At 36.3% G+C, this 14,097-nt stretch overlaps 1 long non-coding RNA gene across 2 annotated transcripts; it reads left to right on the top strand.

Moving 5' to 3' along the window:
* Positions 1–6,344: 6,344 nt before the first annotated feature.
* On the top strand, positions 6,345–10,143 carry LOC135206754 (uncharacterized). 2 transcript variants are annotated; one of them, XR_010312829.1, is made up of 3 exons: positions 6,345–6,404; positions 7,415–7,636; positions 9,173–10,143. It is a non-coding gene; the product is annotated as an uncharacterized LOC135206754 (long non-coding RNA). The 2 variants fall into 2 exon arrangements; XR_010312830.1 differs by having other exon boundaries at positions 6,371–6,404; positions 7,402–7,636.
* Positions 10,144–14,097: the final 3,954 nt, after the last annotated feature.

Below are 14,097 nucleotides of genomic sequence, written 5' to 3'. Positions count from 1 at the left end.
TGTAGTGCTTTGTGTATTGTCAATATGGTGTTTCCCTGGTTTTACTGATCTATGCTGCGGAGTTCTGCCTTCGTCCATTCCACTATTCCTGCGCTGTATCTGATTACTTGCACTGCCCATCCGTGTTTTATGGCTTTTATCATATTTCCGGCGTTGAGTTTTGACTTGAGTATCGCCTTGAGTCTCTGCATATATTCTTTCCTGATCGTGTCTTTCATCTCTTGGTGTTTTATATCTCCTCCTTCCATTATTCCCAGGTATTTGTATCCTGTCTCATCTATGTGTTTGATGTTGCTCCCATCTGGTAGCTTTATCCCTTCAGTTCTCGTTACTTTGCCATTTGTATGTTGACTAAGGCGCATTTTATTATTATTATTATTTTATTATTATTATTATTATTATTATTATTATTATTATTATTATTATTAATTATTATTATTATTATTATTATTAAGAAATTCACAGTCTCGTGAAAACAAATTGTTAAAAAATATCCACAATTATATATTAAAATATATTACTATGTAAAAATAGAACAAAGACTTTCGAACACCTGAACGGCGTTCCTCATCACCGTTCAGGTGTTCGAAAGTCTTTGTTCTATTTTTACTTAGAAATATATTTTTAATATATAATTGTAGATATTTTTATTATTATTATTATTATTATTATATTATTATTATTATTATTATTATTATTATTATTATTATTATTATTATATTCATTATTATTATTATTATTATTATTAATCAGAAGATAAACCCTATTCAGATGGGACAAACCCAAAAGGGATAATGCCTTGAAATTCAAGCTTCCAAAGAATATGTTTACTGAGTTGTGTAGAATATAGAATTCAGGCCAAAGGCCTAGTACTGGGACCTATGAGATCATTCAGCCCTGAAAAGGAAATTGACAATAAAAGGTTTGAAAGGTGTAACAGGAGGAAAACCTCGCAGTTGCACTGTGAATCAAGTGTTAGGAGAGGGTGGAAAGTAAGATGAAGAAAGAGGATGTGAAAGGAGGTACAGTAAAAGGAACGAAAGTCGTTGCAGCTAGGGGTCGAAGGCACGCTGCAAAGAACCTTAAGTAATGCCTACAGTGCACCGCATGAGGTTCACTGACGGAAGTACTCCCCTACGGAGTATGATGTTTGTTGGAGAGACGTTAAAAAGGGGTAAAGGGTAATACAGAAAGAAGACACCTCACTTATTAAAAAAGAAAAATCAGCAAGTTAATAAATAGATACATTTATTGAACTACCAGACGAACTGTATTGGGGTAGTAATGCATATCGAATACAAAGGAATTTCAGTACGTCAGCAAACGAAAAACACATGCAAATAAAAATGAAACCATACGCAAATAAAAAGAATAGAAGCATTAAATATGGCATTTGAAAATAAAAGAACTATGTCGTCAAAATCATACAAAAATAAAATTCAAAAAAATTAGAGGAAACCCTATTAATGAGAATTACAGTTTTCATGCAGTGTTATAAATGATTTATCGATTGCTGGGTAGCCTTTGTAATTCAAATAAAATCCTAAAGTTACATATGATAGTCTTAAGCAACCAAAACAGGATAGGCTACACGTTCCGTTAGAAACATTATTATTAATTAATTATTATTATTTAGTTATTATTTTATTATTATTATATGTATTATTATTGATTATTATTATTATTATTATTATGTTATTTATTATTATTATTATTATTATCTCTTCGATAAGGAGTTCTTTTGTTGTGTGTTCCTTTTACAAGTGTGTTTTGAGCTTACATAACTTAATAAAAAAAAATTCCATGAACTATAATAGAACTTTACTTGTCTATTTCCTCTTATACGTTCTACAGAATCAAACAAACAAAAATAGTAAGATCGTCGACAAGAGAACCGGATTGCCAGATACTTCCATTTCAGGAAACGCCCATTATTACACCTACCTCGATAACCGTTTAAAAAATCTTTTATTAAGTATGACTAAACCACTTTGCCGTAAACCCTATCACTTGTTATTGGTATCGAGCATTCCAAATTATGCGTTCGGTCTGTCAGAAAGAAAAATACCTGGTTTACAAAAGTCAGACTTAAATCTTGAAAATAAATAATAAATAAATAAATAAATGTATGCAAGGAACTGATTTCCAAGAAACGTAGAACAGGTTTCCTCTTGCTCTAGCTCGCAGTCATTATTTAGGAAAATGCTGCTCGCGCTCTCTCTCTCTCGCACACGCACACACACACACTCACACACACACACACACACACACACACACACACACACACACACACATATATATATATATTAATATATATATATATATATATATATATATATATATATATATGCATTAAACTACAAATGTCCTTTAATATCCAATTCACTCTACCTCGGAATCAACATATTTTCATATATGTCTAGGATCCATGGGATGACGAAATTTTTATCAACTAAAAAAATTCCCCTTCGGTTAACATGTATGAAAATGTATTAATTCCGAGGTAAAGCGAATTGGATATTAAAGGACATTTGTAGCTTAATGCATGTATATAGATCCCGGTGATGTGATAAGAATTCATATTATGTATATATATATATATATATATGTGTGTGTGTGTGTGTGTGTGTGTGTGTGTGTGTGTATGTATGTATGTATATATTCAAATATGCATATACGTATATCAGGACAGGACACCACTGCTGTCACGTCTCAAGATTGATTAGTTGCCCATCGGAAGCGAAGGTCAAAGTACAGCTGTTCGAAGTCGTGCTCGAAATCTGAATTGCTTATGATGGCGTTTACACCTGCATTATAATAATCTTATTTTGAATCAGTTACAGCACACAAAAAGAGTTCAGAAGCCTGTCTCACTCCACCAATTAAGAATTCCGTGTAAGGATTAATTGACTTGAGCTATGCTTATCTATATTGTGGATCTTTCATATTTGTACATAGAATAACTATAGTAGATTCACATCACCCGTGCATCTGATGTCTAGGCCAGTCCCTTACGACGCTCCTGATTGGCTGTTGATAAGCCAATCGCAGGGCTGGAAACTCTCAGTCTCTCTCGAAAGCTCACATAGGCAGGATGTATGTTCCACGACTCCTGAGGGATATCTTTGAAAGACGTATCCCTCAGGAGAGGTGGAACATACATCCTGCCAATGTCAACTCTCGAGAGATACTGAGAGTTTCCAGGCCTGCGATTGGCTTATCAACAGCCAATCAGGAGCGTCGTAAGGGACTGGCCTAGACATTAGATGCACGGGTGACGTGAATCTACTATATTAGAAAATCACTTAACTTGTCAGATCGTTAATTGGTAAGTTTATATTTAGCAGGGAGTGATTTCAGCAGGATAGATTTTTGGTGAGTAATGGCTCATAAAAAACATATTCTTCTTCCCAGCTTGTTCCCATTTTTATATGGGGTCGCCGCTTCGGATGAGCCGTTTCCATCTATTTCTATCCTGCACTTCTGCCTCATCAATTCCCTTCTCATGTAAGTCTCCTCTCACACAGTCCTTCCATCTCTTTCTTGGTCTCCCTCTTCTTCTTCTTCCTTGCACCTCCACCCCCATAATATGTCTCCCAGCGTGGTCTTCATCTCTCCTCAACAGGTGTCCATACCATCTCAGCCTCCCCTCCTGCACTTTCTTTGATACTTCCACCACCTAAGTCGACCCCCTTATGTAGTCATTGCTGATCCTATCCTCTCTTGTCACCCCAGACATCCACCTAAGCATTCTCATTTCCGCCACATCCATCTTCTTCTGCTCTGTTTTTCTCATGCTTGCTGTTTCCGTACCATACAGCATTGCTGTTCTTACCACCGTCTTGTGAAATTTTCCTTTTAACCTAAGCAGCACTCTTTTGTCACAAAGAACTCCAGAGGCCGCTCTCCAGTTGTTCCAGCCTGCCTGTACCCGATGTTTTACTTCTTCTTCCATACTTCCTCCAGCGTTAACAAAATATCCCAAATACTTAAACTTATCAACTCTCCTTATTTGCTCTCCACCAAACTGAATACTTTCTCTATCATCCCCCTCAGTGGTGGTACACATATATTCTGTCTTAGATCTACTTATTCTCATTCCTCTGTCCTCCAGTACTTGTCTCCATCTTTCCAATTTCACTTCCAGATCTTCCCTGCTCTCTGCACACAGAATAAAATCATCCGCATACAATATGTTCCATGGTACTGTCTCCCTTACTTCCTCTATTATAACATCCATCACTATGTTAAAGATAAATGGGCTCAGAGCCGACCCCTGGTGTAATCCTACTCTCACCTCAAAATCTTCTGTCTCCCCAACACTGCTCCTCACTCTGGTAAATACGTTCCGGTACATCTCTTGTATCAATCGCACATACTTCTCTGGCACCATCTTCTCCCTCAGACTCCTCCATACCTCTTGTCTCGGGACTCGGTCATAAGCCTTTTCAAGGTCAATGAATACCATATGTAGGTCCTTTTGTCTTTCCCCGAATTTCTCCATTATTTGCCTCAGACAAAATATACCATCTGTTGTTCCCCTTCCCTTCATAAATCCCATCTGCTCTTTACCTATTTGTACTTCTTCTCTCAGTCTAGCATCTATCATCCTTTCCAGTATCTTCAAAGTGTGGGACATCAATTTAATGCCCCTATAATTACCACTCTAGGACATCGCCTTTCCCTTTAAAAATTGGGATCAATATACTCCCACGCCACTCATTGGGTATCTTTTCCTGTTCAAGGATCTTTATCATAAGATCGTACATTATATCCACTCCTTCATCTCCTAATGCTTTCCATGCTTCCACTGGAATCATGTCTGGTCCGGTTGCCTTCCCATTCTTCATCTTCTTCAGTGCATTTAGTACCTCTTGCCTAGAAAACCTCATTACCATGCCAATGTTCATTTGCCCATCCTCTCTTATTAGTCTATTATCTTCTTCATTTAACAACTGTTCGAAATATTCTTTCCATCTCTTCACAATGTCTTCATAAAACATATTATTACTGGCATATACATGCTAACCTGACTACGCTATAGGTAACGGCAAGTTGACCTCTTTGAGTCTTGATTACATATCTACGTCAGTATACATCCCCACACACACACACACACAAATGAGAAAACTTGGTCACAGAAGTCTGTTGACGTTGCTGAAGAGTTCAAGCAGCGGAAGTCGTGGTTAGGAAAGTGGATATCTGACTAGTTTTAGTGCTAATGGTGCACGATTTGGCTTAAACTTGCTGAGGATTCAAGGCTGTCTGATGGGTGAAAATGTCGTAATCTTTAACTAAGAATAAATGTCTGTATGACATCGATCATCTTCTTCCCAGCTGGTTCCCATTTTTTGTATGGGGTCGCCTTTTCGGATGAGCCGCTGCCATTTATTTCTATCCTGCGCTTCTGCTTCATCAATTCCCTTCTCATGTAAGTCTCCTCTCTCACTTCTGCTTCCTTGAACCTCCATCCCCATAGTATGTCTCCCAGCGTGGTCCTCATCTCTCCTCAACAGGTGTCCATACCATCTCAACATCGATCATAAAATCTCAAATGATAGGGGGTCTCCCAGTACATAGCGCACACAGGCATCTGTATGTATCCACATACTCCGAGGCGCTAAAATGTGGCGGGAGCTCATTGGGACGCCGTGATTAGTACTATAAGCATCTTGGGGATCAAAGTATTACATACACCAATTTCTATATTGTGAAGTCGACAAATAATAAATGATATCCTCGTACGGCCGTCTACTTTACTTAGCATGAGTTTATCCTAGACTTTAGCAAAGGTACAGATTTAATGTATGTAGGTATGTACGTGTGCGAGGAAAATGAATAATTAAAACTGTACAGTAATCTCCTCCTGTATAAAGATAAAACTGTTTTTGGTTTAGCAGCATCTGAAATAATAATAATAATAATAATAATAATAATAATAATAGGAAAAGCATCCGATAGCGGTTCCAGCGAAACCCGCTTTGCGTCAGTAACTTGTTTATTCAATGACAAGCCGATAAGTAAAAGCAATATCCAAAAAGATGCAGGTAAATCTCTCGGAAGAACCTGTTCCACATTTCGTAGAATTAATACCTCTCTACAAATAGGAAAAGCCATTACCTCTACAGCTTTCTTTTGTAATGTACTGAATTTAAAAATACATATTCAGAATACTTGCCTGATGAAGAATCGATAAAGTACCAATGGAAGATAAAATATTAGACCTACGTTCAAAATAACTACCGTCAATGATGCCAGTGATATGATAGAGATGCTATTTCGTTTTGTTTTTGTGGCAGTATCTAGCAACTATCGTATTGCTTTGCTTTTGTCCAGCACGTGTATATATAATCGCAGTTCAGTGATCCTTTCATTGAGACAGTTGGTAAACTCTCAAGACTCAGGTTAGTGGTTCCAGACACTGTCTGCAGTTTTACCCCAACTTTAAAGATAATACAGTTTATACATGTGTCATTGTAATAACAGCAATGCTCTCTTAACCTTCTCGAATACTTCACGCGTTTCGGATACACTTGTCACTACAAAGCCTGAGATCCAAATGCGAGAATATGAGGCAATTCTGAAGTCCGTAGCAGGGTTCGAACTTGCACGTTCGAGTCCGGATGCGAACTTAGAAATTGCCTCATATTCTTGCGTTTGAATCTCAGGTATCGTAGTTACAAGTGTTTCCGAAACGTGTGAAGTATTCGAGAAGTTAAGAGGGCCTTTTGGTTATTACACTATATATATATATATATATATATATATATATATATATATATATATATATATATATATATATATTAAGTAGTTTTATACACAGAAAAATGAATTATCTTTTAGTTAGATAATGCCCAACAATTTCGTCCTCCGATAGACCTCTTTCTTGAAGCATTTATAACATATCTGCGTGCTTAAGAGGATTACCAAATATATATATATATATATATATATATATATATATATATATATAATATATATATATATACATATGCAAATGCAAATCCCTTGTCCTCTGTTTGTAAGTGCCATAGTCGACTGATAACGAAGCACCTTATTCATTGCATAATATCTCATCCTGAGGTCCGAACAAAGCAAAAGTCCTATTACTTGAAAGGGGTAAGAGCAGCTTGTGTATATATATATATATATATATAAAATTATATATAAAAATATATATTTAAATATATATTTATATATATATATTATATATATATATATATATATATATATATATACGTATATATATATATAGTACGTGTTTCATCTATCTGTGTTCAATCCTGTTAAATCGTTAACTCTTAAAGAATCATTCCCAAATATATTTTATCAATAAACTTGTAAACAATTTGCTGAGAAAATCTTGAACCCATTTGATCACATTTCCTCTCTAACAAACAGCGCCAATCTTCAGTCCGTAGGAAAGAACAAGAGAAAGAAAAAGAAGAAAAAATGGCAAGATCTTTCTTCCTTCTGGTAGCTGTCATCTTAGCAGGTCTGGTCTGCTCAGCTGTCGGCTCTAGGGGTATCACCCCCTGCCGTACTCCCCCCCGCCGTGAAGTGTCCGGTTGCAAGAATTTCTGTAACAATGATAAGTTCGGACAATATACTTGCTGCGACGAAGATGACAGCCCAAGTAAGTACATTTTCGTGTACCTAAGATAATAGTTTTCTCTCTCTTGCTAAACATTACTTTTTTAGTGCTTCAAGAGAGATTGTCTCTCTGTCCACTGAATTTGAGGCTTTATTTTTCTTAGGCCGATCCATAGGCCGATGAAGATGACAGCCCGAGTAAACCAGTTTTCTCGTAAATAAAACAATTCGATTTCTGTCTCTTGTTAAACATTAATTACATTTTAGTAAAAAAAAAATACAGATTCTCTCTCTGTCCAGTGAATTTGAGTGTTTTCCTTAAGACGATCGTAGACAGATGATCAAAATTTTTGCCACATTCTTAGCATTGCGCCAAAAACGTGATCCCCTAGGTTGCTGATTGAAGGCTTTTTACACAGTAATATGTATAGCGCATAACTAACGAGCCAAATATAGCGCCAGGAAAGTATATTATCTTTATATTTTGACAACTGTTACAACCCAGTCAGACTTTTTAGTTTCCCTATCGTGATTGACTTATTTTAAACGACATGACTGTAGTAGAATCACATCAGCCGTGCATTTGATGTCTAGGCCAGTCCCTTACGACGTTCCTGATTGGCTGTTGATGAGCCAACGACAGGGCTGGAAACTATCAGTCTCTCGAGAGTTCACATGGGCAGTATGATTGTTCCACCTCTCCTGAGAGATACGTCTTTCAAAAGTATCCCTCAGAAGAGGTGAAAGACACATCCTACCTATGTGAATGTGAACTCTCTCGAGATACTGAGTTTCCAGCCCTGTGGTTGACTTATAAACAGCCAATCAGGAGCGTCGTAAGGGACGGGCGTAGACATCTAGACATCAGATGCACGGATGATGTGAATCTAGTACTATAGTAACAGAAAGTGGTCTGGTCACACCTACGATCTGAAGGAAGGTGGATTTGGACAACGAGACCTTTTCACCTGCAGAAATAGACTGCTTGACGTGGTAGAGTGAGGAGGGAAGCTATTGCCCTATGTCAAAACTTCTGTAAAGAGCTGGTTCTCAGGCGCTTGGGGCAGAAATCATTCAGGAAGTACCCGTAATTGCCGCTTCAAGTGGATCATGTACTCAATTAGGACATTTTTTTATGCAGTGAAAAAAAGAAAAAATGGCAACAAGACTACTATTCTTGGAAGAAATCACATCATGAAAGTATTCTTAGTTCCATTCATGTCGAATTCAGTATACCTACGATGTAACTCACTCTTTAGGAGATTACATGTAAGTGCAATTACCCTGACCAGAATTCAAACCTGTGCCTTTATGGCTGCGTTCATTAAGTCTACTGTCACCACTGTGTCAGCCATAAGGGACGCAAGTTCGAATCCTGTCCGCAGTAAGAGCACTTACTACATATAACTCCTATGGTAAAATAAATTTATTAATAGTGATAGGTTATTTGTAGCTAATATCTTGCAACTGTAAAGAATGTAGAGACATTAATGTAAGACTATTCAATACGTATACATGTGTATACGTATGTGTAATTGTGTATACGCATTTGAACATAACGATTCGGAATTCCCAACAGAAAGCCACCAAGGACGCTGCCCCAACACCCCAATCACCCCCCAGGAGACGGAAGCCCTTTGCGTCGGCTTCCCGATCATCCTTTGCCACAGCGACAGCGAGTGTAACGATAACGAGAAGTGCTGCTACACCCTCGACACCCAGCACCGTATTTGTAGAAGATCTCATTAAGTAGAACTAGAGCGAGCAAGGGAGCCGTTTCAAGGCAAATCCCAAGTCCCAACTACTACTACAAATGCAATATCTGCTAAAATAAAGAAGAAGAAGGTTTAAAAGAGCTAGGAACCGTTTAACAGGCTAATCCCACCTACTACTACTACTACTACTAGGGCTGGTTGCCATAGAACAACTCCGATTTTATAATTATCTGAAATTGTACTGAACACTCAATATGTTATAAGTCATCAAAAACAGGATGCCATGTAATTTCCGTTCGCCCAACTTCTGATATTACTAAAACTGTAGGATATACGTACATATACAGAAGGAAATTTCACAATTACTTGAATTTCTTAGAAAAATATGTAAATATACTATATATATTTCGATAGTAAGTTTTGGCTAGCCACTGCTAACTGTCGAAATATATGCAGTATGCATCTTCCTAGATCATTCAAATTATTGTAGAATTTCCTTCTATATTCCCCAGTACGGCACTGCACTGATGTCCTAAATATTACATAATGAAAGTGTTACAGTCATTAAAATAGGCTGATACCTTTTTGATCAAAGGCTAATATGATAAAAACTTGTAATTGTTTGGGGTGGCGAATTTAATCACATCTTGATTACATCATCAGTTATTTTCAGTTTTAATTTCCATTTATTCATTTATCGTTGTTGTAAAAGAATTTATCAATTAGAAAAAATCAATAAGTACTTTAATTTAAATTTTTTTTAATCCCTTAACCTGAAATACAAACAGTGTATTCATGTTTTGTGTCGATAAATAAATTGTTATGCTTCAAATTAGTTCATGTTTTCCTTTATTACCTTTCAGCCTTCGTATGTTTCTATATGAAAAAAACAATGCTGGAGACTGCTTTGCTTTTCCTTTTGACTGAAAAAACAAACATAATAAGTTTTTTCTATTTGAAATTTTAATCCTAATTCTTCTATAACAAAAAAAATTAAAATATTAACATAGTCTTACAACTTTCAATTTAACTGTTACTGTTTATATTTTACCATGATTAATATATATTAATACGTATGCTTTTTTACCGAACAAGAAAAATTTGTCAAAATTGACTCAAGGTAAACTTAGCTTGATGATTCATGCTTCCATTACTAGTCTTTTTTTTTCTTTTTCTTAGTTTAAATACTCATTGTTTCCGGAAGGATTTGTGACATTTCCGTTCTTGTATCCTTATTTTTGTGTCGTTTTACATAATCTTTATTTCTATTTTGTCCCTTTTGCTTATGACCTTCACTGCCTTTTTTTACCTATTTTAGTAATGCTTTAGTCCCATGATTCTATATTTTCGTACGATTGTCCTTGTCGAACTGAATAATCTGATGAAAATGATATACAAGCTAGTATAATATGCATGATAAACAGATAGTTATTCCTTTCCTGGTAAAATATGGGGGAAAGGTTCTTAGTTACGAAAGAAAGTTAAACAAAATAAAATTTTTAAAAAACAACAACCACACTCACAAACAGAAACAAATTGTTTTCTGTTGGGTACAAAAAATATATTTTGGTAAAGTATTCTCTGAATAAAACTACAATGTCCATTTGTACTTTTGGAGAGCGTAAAGTAAGATTACGGGTGCTAATAAACAAAAAGCGTAAGAACTGAATTATCTTTCGCGTTTAGCAAGATACTGAAGATAGATGTTTTACAAAGAACCGTAGAGGCGGGGAGGTGGGGCCTGGCTGAAGCCATGAATATTATATATTACACACACCACAAACACGCACACACATATATATAGCGTAGTTAGCTCGGTCACTTTTAACCTTATACAGTGCAAAAGATACATCTCTCCATTTCCATCTTTAATTTGAAAATCAATGTCTTCATTATTGTTTTTTCAATGTATTTGCATATATGTATATATATATATATATATATATATATATTTATATATTATATATATACATATATATATATATATATACATATATATATATATATATTATATATATGTGTGTGTGTGTGTGTGTGTGTGTGTGTGTGTGTGTGTGTTTGAAATCACCAGAACACATGATGTATGTGTGCAAGATGCGACAGAGGAACTGCAACATTTGTAATCTTGACCGGTTTTACCTCTGGCTTTCTAACACACGTGTGGTAGCCTACATCTGTGTACTCTTATATATGCGTGTGCGTGTTCCCGTCATTTATCATGTAAGGTCCTGAGTATATATTTAAATTTTAAAACTTTATCGGAAATAATCATCAAAAGAGCCACCAAGTCTATAACCCATTTACGTGGATGTTTTCATAGAAAATAAAATGTAGTACGAGCAGAGACAAGTTCATGTTTATGGTAATTTATGAATGGAAAATTTGAGTTCTTAGATACACTGATGATTCTTAGCTCTCAAACATGACAGCTTACAAGTGTCACATTACGTTCTTATCACAGATCACGTGACAAAGGAAAAATGAAAAGGAACGTCTGTATTGTAGTTGAGTTTTAAGAAGTGAGGTGAGCTAGGCCTAGTCAAATGCCACTGCGAGTTCATCTTAGACTCATGTTCTCTGAATCAAGCAGATTTCCCTACAAAAGCCACCTTGTTTCTGGGCGAAGTTGAGTGCAGCATACAAAAAGTAAACCCTCGAGTGTTGTCTGATTTTTTCTTTTTTTTTTTCCTCCAGCTCTAAGAGTTGGATGACGAGCCTCTCTCGTGGAAATGTTGAACTCAGACCTTGGATGAACTGACTTTGATAATTCTCCTTGACTTGCAAAGAAATTAGCTGGGTATGTGATTTTGGACAATCACACATGCAGGCATATTTATATATATATATATATATATATATATATATATATATATATATATATATATATATATATATACATCTATATATCATATATATGTATATATAATACACACACATGTGTGTGCTTGCTTCTGCATGTACGTATATATACAGATATGGATACTTATATCATTCCTAATCTCGGATTTTGTAACTCGTTTTCAAAGGCGTCTTAATCATTGAGGTCCTTGGCATCCCCCTTTACCATATATATGACACATCCAAAAATATCCTCTTTGTTTATTTTGGCCACCTGCTTTCTTATTTTCTCGCTCCTTCACATGATCGCAAGGGTGACTTAAATAACTATCCCGAATCACCTAGACTTCCGTCTTTTGTCTCCCCTGAACCTCGTCATATCTCGCCTTTCCTTACTTGTCATTTTCTACGCTCCTGGACTGGAAAAGCGCAGGATTAGTAGCGCACTAATCCTGGAAAAACGTCTCATGGCCTCTTGAGTCTATAGGAATCAAGGATGCGTAAAAGAGTCGATCTTTTTTTCTAGAATCTTTAAAGCATATACCACATCTGATGATGACACTGTTATCTCTTCTGTGGGATTCATTTTGTCAGCTACGCAAAAGAGGTAGTTTCTCTCGAATTTGGTTTTCATTGTCAGACCTCTTGCTGGAACTTGAATATGCCCTTTGCTTCATGTGAAACATTGATCCGTGTTCAGACGGTAAAGCCCTGTCTCATCCTATGTTCGTAACCTCATGTAGAAATTACCAGTGCTAACTTTAAACAAGTGACAAATGGTTCGAAGACACTTCGGCGCAGTCGAGTTTTCTGTACAGTGTATAATGCTCAGCCGCGGCCATGAAACTTTCAGTCACTGCCCTGTGGTGGCTTGTGTTATTGGCACCCATAGTGGTCCAGACGCACGATCATGGCTAACTTTAACCTTAAATTTAAAAGGAAAAAAAAAACACTACTGAGGCTAGAGGGCTGCAATTTCTTATGTTTGATGATTGGAGGGTGGATGATCAACATACCAATTCGCAGCCCTTTAGCCTCAGGAGTTTTAAAGATCTGATGGCGAACAGACAAGCCCTACTGCCGTTCACTGACGTAGAACGAGAGACGGCGCCACTTCCTGCCTGGAGAAACGATTCCTGGCGGAATCTACAAAACCAAATACTTTCCTAAGAAATTGTCTGGGCTTTCCCCATTTACATATAATAACCTAATAGCAGAGCGCGATGCCACAATAAACAGACATGAATAAAAATGGAAGAAAATTAAACAGATAAAAATAAAACTGGATACAAAATTGGGTAGTACAGTGATTTGAGATGATTTTGTCATTGTCGAGTGAATGGAAGACGGGTTGGCAAAACGTGGTTATGCAATAATTTGAAAGGTATGCGGGGAACGAAGGAGAAGAGAAAGAGGCGCAGTAGAATGAAAATCTCTCGGTGACAAGAAAGCACAACAATGCGAGGATGATAAAAAGAAGAAAGGAAAAAAAAGGTTATATGCTCAGAAGGGCTCCACATACCGCAAATCAGACTTTTCTACAGGTGTATGATGCAGTTTCATCATTAATTTGTGTGCAGGCCCTTATCATAGGTTTATTTGCCATGGAACAAATATTTAACTGAAAAATATATATTAGTAGTAAATTTCGTATTTGACAAATAAACGTGATAAGAAGTGCAGATCATAACTGGTAATAGATTGGACTATTAGAAGCCGTACAATATATTACATAATGGCTAATATCGAACGTAGTCTCACCTTTGTGAAAACTGTACATCAAATTACGTTCTGAGCGAGTTACAAGATTTTGCGTTATTTAATAAATCTCAAGTTAATCAATCCTTTCGTAATAAAAAATAAAATAAAAAAAGATATATTACGGATATACGTTTAGGAAATTACACGCGCGGTTCTCTCCTAAACAACAAAGTGAGTGGGAAAACTGGTT

The sequence above is a fragment of the Macrobrachium nipponense genome, chromosome 31 (genome assembly GCF_015104395.2).
Source record: "Macrobrachium nipponense isolate FS-2020 chromosome 31, ASM1510439v2, whole genome shotgun sequence".
Taxonomy (NCBI): Eukaryota; Metazoa; Arthropoda; class Malacostraca; order Decapoda; family Palaemonidae; genus Macrobrachium; species Macrobrachium nipponense.
Note: the sequence above shows the minus strand (reverse complement) of the source record. Positions and strands in the feature narration are given on the sequence as shown.